This window comes from Petaurus breviceps, unplaced genomic scaffold (assembly GCF_028583685.1).
Source record: "Petaurus breviceps papuanus isolate PSGF00001 unplaced genomic scaffold, PetGlider_PUasm1.0 78, whole genome shotgun sequence".
Classification (NCBI taxonomy): Eukaryota; Metazoa; Chordata; class Mammalia; order Diprotodontia; family Petauridae; genus Petaurus; species Petaurus breviceps.
Window position 1 is genome coordinate 2,982,533 of NW_027186502.1, and position 6,466 is coordinate 2,988,998.

A 6,466-nucleotide genomic window follows, 5' to 3' on the forward strand; every position below is an offset into this window, starting at 1 on the left:
GGGGGGGAGGGGTCAGGGGTGGTACAGAATAGAAGAGAGGAGGGGGGGGAAGGGTTTATCGGAATGCATGCTATCTCTGGGTGGGGGAAGGGAAGAAATGGGGAGAAACTTGGAATTCAAAATCTTGTGCAAATGAATGTTGAAAACTAAAAATAAATAAATTTTTAAAAAAGAAAAAAGTATGTGATATATTCACATACTTGTTATTTTTTTTGCTTTTTTTTTTTTGGAGGGCAACTGGGGTTAAGTGACTTGTCCAAAGTGTGTTAAGTGTCTGAGATCACATTTGAACTCAGGTCCTCCTGACTCCAGTGCTCTATTCACTGCACCACCTAGCTGCCCCAAAGAACTCCTTTCTTTTTTTGGAGGGGGGAAGATAGGGCAATTGGAGTTAAATGACTTCCCCAAGGTCACAAAGCTAGTTCTTGTGTTAAGTGTTTGAGGCCGTATTTGAACTCAGATCCTCCTGACTCCAGGGCCAGTGCTCTATTCACTGTGCCACCTAGATACCCCAACATATTTGTTATTTTTGAAGCTGTTCTGCTTGTCTTTGTTTCTAACCAAACTTCCTTCTGTTTTCTTCTGTGAAGTAAAAAAAATAAATAAATAATATCATTTTCTTTCTTTTTTCTTTTTAAAATTTTGGTAACCCTACTGTTATACTCACTCTTCCTCCAGCTTCCTACCCCAGTGAAAAGAAAAAGTGAAACATCTGTATCAAATATGCATAGTTAAATAAAAAGAATTCTCACATTGGTAATTGGTAAAAGAAAAGGAATATTTTATTTTTTATCTTAAGTCCATCAACTCTCAGTCAGAAAGTAGGTGGCATGTTCCATCATTACTCTGTCTTTCAGTGCAGAAAGCTTCTTTGTGATGGCAGAGAAGCTTCCAGCTTCTCTACAACCTGGACTATACTGTATATTATACTCTAGTTTTACTACAGGCTTCAGCAGAAAATGAATGTTCTGCTTTGGTGACTCTTTCAAAGTAACCATCTCTACTTCCAGAAAGTTCTGATTCATAGGATTTATTCTTTAGGCAGGTCAGTGGTTCCGTGGCTTGAGCACTTGGATTCCGGTCCAGAAGTTCTTTAGCATTTTTTTTTTCAGTTTGTGTCCCCATTTGGGGTTTTCTTAGCCAAGCTACTGGAGTGGTTTGGCACTTCTTTCTGCAGCTCATTTTACAGGTGAGGAAACTGAGGCAAACAGTTATAAGTTAAGTGACTTGTTCAGAAGTGTCTAAGGCAAGATTTGAACTCAGTAAGATGAGTCTTCCTGACTTCAAGCCAAGCACTCTCTCCACTGCACCCCCCCTATCAGAAGAAGACTTGAATTCAAAATCCAGTATTAAACACTTCCTGTGTGGTCCTGGGCAAGTCATTTAACCCGTCTGCCTCAGTTTCCTCAACTGTAAATGAGGACAATAACAGCAGTTACCTCCCAGGATGGTTTTGAGGATCAGATGAGATAATATGTGTAAAGTGCTTAGCATAGTGCCTGGTATACAGTAGGCACTTGATAAATACTTATTCCAGGGGTGACTAGGTGGCACAGTGAATAGAGCACCGGCCCTGGAGTCAGGAGGACTTGAATTCAAATCTGACTTCAGATACTTAACACAAAAAACTATCCATGTGACCTTGGGCAAGTCACTTAACCTCAATTGCCCCCCCCCCCAATTTTTAAATAAATAAATACTTATTCCCTTACCTTTCCCCACAGGAGTTAATTTTTTGACAAATTCTTACCCTTCCTGTGGTCCCCTCATGCTAGGTCACATTTTAATGGCAGAACCAATTAGGATTCAGTTGAATCCTACAAAACTCTTGCTGCAAGTCCCTGTTCCTTCTATGTCCAGAGACAAAGGGAGACATTAAGCTGGTTATTTATACCTTTTCAAAATGAGCTATGATTATTACAAGCACTGCTACTTGTAGCATGTCTGCACTACCTGTCAAAGAAATTTCCCAAGGGCACCTATCAATTCATCCAAGACCCAGGGGCTGTGGTTTTGCTTGTCTTCCCAATTGTCCCAAGCCCAGCAAGCACATTATCTTGCATTCCCCCAATTTGCATTATTTTATGATAGTGGATTTATGCCCGGCTTTATTTTCCATCCCCAAACACCTTGATAGTCAATACTTACTTGCCTTCACCTAACAAGGACTACTTGGATGAGGTTGTCACAAAGCAGTGTAGAGTCCTCTTCACTGTTTTCACAGGTATTCCAGAAAGATCTTGATGGTACTATGTTTCAATGTGATTCTACTACAATTCAATGTGTAGATGACCTTCTCCTGGTTTCTCCTTCACTGGAAGATTATAAGATTCTTTGCATCCATTCTCCACCCTTGCCTCTGAGGACCACAGATTCCTTAAAACTCAGCCAAAAACATCCAGTTTCACCCATCTAAGGTCATGACATATCCTAGACTGACCACTTCTCTTCATCTTCTCTATTCTCTCTTGGTTTGACTCCTTTGCTGGTAGCATCCATGAGAAACAATTCTGTGAGTGGAGGAGGCTTTGGGTCCTCTGTCATGGCCGCTATGTGACTCTATGACACTAGCCTTGGACTTTTGCCTTTGTTCTTTTTTTCTGTTTTAGGTTAAGGGATTGGAGACTGACCTTGTGTGTTTCAAAGTCAAGAAGGAGAGTGAATCATTGCGAAGTTTCCAGTTTTGGCAGCTAGCTTAGCAACAATGGTTTGAGGAATAAAGAGTGACCTTTGGAAGTGGCCTTCAATATCTATCCTAGTTATAAATGAGTCAAGGACTCATCTCACAGAAATGCCACATATGTGTTGAACTTGATGGGACTTGATGTAGAAATTGAGCTGATCTTTTTGTGATGTCTAAGAACTGGAAATTGAAGGGATGCCCATCAATTGGGGAATGACCAAACAAGCTGTGGTATATGATGGTAATGAAATATTATTGTGCTATAAGAAACAAGAAGCAGGATGACTTCAGAAAAACCTGGAAAGACTTACATGAATTGATGCAAAGTGAAGTGAACAGAACCAGTAGAAAGTTGTACATAGTAAACAGCAATATTGTTCAATTAACAGTGAATGACAGCTATTTCTCAGCAATACAATGATCCAAGACAATCCTAAAGGAGTAATAATGAAGCATACTATCTGCCTCCAGAAAAAGAACTGATATTGTTTGAATAGACTGAAGCATACTATTTTTCACTTTCTTTCTATAATTCTTTTCTTATATTCAAGTCTTCTTGTACAAAATGACTAATATGGGAATGTTTTACATGATTGCACATGTAAAACCTATATCTGATTGCTTACTCAGGGAGGAGGAGGGGAAGGAGGGAGGAAAGGATAGAATCTGGAACTCAAAAGTTTAAAAAATTGTTTTATGTAGTTAAGGGAAAAATTGTGTGTGTGTGTGTGTGTAAAAAGAAACTGAGCTGAGTCTATTAAGCCCACTATTCTGAGGGATGGAATTGTGATATCCCAAGTACACACAAATGTACTTTTGTTGCTACTATGTCTTTGAAGTAAAGTAGTTAAGTGGCACTAGGGTGCTAGTCAATGGCATCTAACAATGGTAGAAATACAACCAATACAACCATCAAGCCAATGTCAGTAAAGAAGAGACACACAACCCCCTCATAAACACCCTAGAACTCTAAGGGGGCAATGTAGCCAGACTTGCTCTGAAAAGGTGCACCAGAAGTACTGGATACACTCAATTATTAAGCTCCTACAAGAACTAATTCTATGCACCATAACCCCCACAGGCCCTACCTTACTTCTGGGACAGTGAAGTGGCTTTTATTATCATTAATGGGGTATTGGTTAGAATCTTGGTTGTAGGACTGATTATGCTAAACCTTTTTCCTTTGCACTGCCAGGAGAAGAAAAGATTTGATCAGCTGATGGATGGGCTGGGGCAGAAGTTGGGTCCTGGCTGAGGGGGGAACCTTCCTGACCATCTGTCTCTTCTTCTCTAGCAAGTGGAGCTGATCACACCCTTTTTTTTTTTTTTTTCCTTTTGGAGAGCAATTGGGGTTAAATAACTTGCCCAAGGTTACATGGCTAGTTGTTTTTTTGTGAGTTTGTTAAGTGTCTGAGGCCAGAACTGAACTCGGGTCTTCCTGACTCCGGGGCTGGTGCTTTACTCACTGCACCACCTAGCTGTCCCTGATCACACCCTCCTAACTCTATTTCAGCTCTGAACTAATCTTCCAGCACTTCCAGGTGTTGAGATTAATCACCAATTTCTTAATTCTTTGGACCAGTTTTTTACTTAATATTATGTTCTTATATCATTACTGCTAAATGCTCAAAAAAGACTCTTAACAAGGCTGGAGAGCAGACTTTATGTTTATATTTTTAAAAATTTGTTTATTTTTAGTTTTCAACATTGATTTCCACAAGATTTTGAGTTCCAAATTTTCTCCCCATCTCTCCCCTGCCCCCCACCCCAAGATGGCTTGCATTCTGATTACTCCTTCCCGAAGTCTACCCTCCCTTCTATCACCCCCCCCACACCCATCCCCTTCCCCCTTACTTTCTTGTAGGGCAAGATGTTTTTCTATACCCCATTGCTATGTTTATATTTCTTTTGGGGGTACTCTTAATGAGTCTTTTTGGTTTGTTAGCTTACTTTTCTTGGGCCAGGTCTTTATTGTCATGCTTGTCTGCATATGGAGCCAAAGGAATACACATGTTCCCCTGAACTTTTTTGGCATTTTCAACTTCCAGGCCTCTTCTCTGCCCTGGGCACTCATGGGCTTTTCCTTGTAACTAGGCAATATTATCATTTTAGACCTCTTGGGAATTGTATTTGGACACTTTTTTTTCTTGGAAGATAAATTTCCCAATCAGCCGGGGCGCAAGAATTCTGAACACACCTACTAGTTTGAAGGCAATTTTTGATAAACTAGATGATGATCCCAGTTACATACAACCCCTTATCTGAAGAGTGACCTTTAGAAGGCTTTACATGGGGCAAAGGTCAGTGCCTTGGAGGCTAGGAAGGCAGTGCTGAGTGCAAATCCACCTGGGAAGGGAGAATTTCATTAAGATATTTTCTGAGATACTTTTACTCTTTATTACAGAATTATGGACACACTGGAAGCTTTCCAGTTTTTAAATCCAGAAGCACTTTATGCAATGTTACATTGCTTAATCTAAGGGACCTTTCAAGCAGTTTGCCCATGTTTCTTCACTTGACCATTATTTATACTGGTACTGAAAGTTCAATGTATTGGAACCAAAAAAATGGAAGAGGCATTTGCTTCCTATTCTGTAATAAGCACTCGTTTACTTGTGTGAGAAAGTGTAAGGCAGAGCTTCCTCCTACTCATGCTCCTTGAAAGAAGACCCCAATGCTCACGGAAATTTCAGAGAAGACAAAGCAAAACTGAATTTTTTTCTCTCTCACTGGAAAAAAAAAAGAAAAGAAAAAGAAAGGATTTGCCCTAGATGTCCTTACCCAGACCCTAAAAGATTTTTCCTGTTGTCTATTTCTAGGGCAGCTAGATAGTGTGGTAGATAGAGCCCTGGGCCTGGATTCAGGAAGACTCCTCTTACTAGCCTCAGACACTTACTAGTTGTGTGACGCTGGGCAAGTCACTTAACCCTGTTTGCCTCAGTTTCCTCATCTGTAAAATGAGCTGGAGAAGGAAACTGGAAGGAAACCATGACCCAAATGGGGTCATGAAGAGTCAGACACGACTGCAAAAACACTGAACAACAGGAACCTATTAAAGCATAGCTCCTTACTCTGGCTACAATGCTTCCCTCTTCCTTCTACATAGTCATGGCTGGTACTTCTCTTACTGAACTCTGAGGAATCTTGATTCTCTAGGCCTTCCTTCCTGTTGCTGTTCCCCACTCTGTAGTATCCCTCTTTCTAAAGACGGAAACACAAAGCTTATCAAATATCTGATTAACCAAATGGAAATGTTATTATCAGTAGGATATAACATCTAAGCCTGAAGTCCTGGCCTCAAACCTGCTTCCCTATTGTCTTCCCTTCCAGTCGGTGAACCTCATGACTTCATTTCTGTCACTGACCTCTCACGGATCTTAAAAAAAAGATCTCTTTGTTCAACCCGGACCTTGTCTTTTTGTTGATGGGTCCTGTCAAATAGATGAAGTTGAGTCCTGCAGAGGCTAGGTGATTCATAATCTTTATGAGTCATTAGAAAGTAACCCTTTGCCCAATGTTTTCTTTCTACCCAGGTTGTAATATCAGTTGTCCTTAATTCTAGCCTCTGGTAAATCTTGTATTGCCTATACAGATTGTCTCTAGGCCTTTGGAGTGACTAACAGCCATGACTATAGCCAGCTGTGGAAATGGAGAGTCTACCTCACTTGGGGTGGAACCCAATTTACTGGTTCTTTAGATGATGTACAATTGCCTGGTGCTACTCACCAAATTGTACAATAAAGTTACTCATGGAAATAAATGTCTTGATAGACTTCTTGGTCA

At 40.4% G+C, this 6,466-nt stretch overlaps 1 pseudogene; it reads left to right on the forward strand.

Annotated features, from left to right (window-relative positions):
• LOC138175601 (derlin-2-like) overlaps window positions 1-5,003 on the forward strand; it is a 10,662-nt pseudogene extending 5,659 nt beyond the window's left edge.
• Window positions 5,004-6,466: the final 1,463 nt, after the last annotated feature.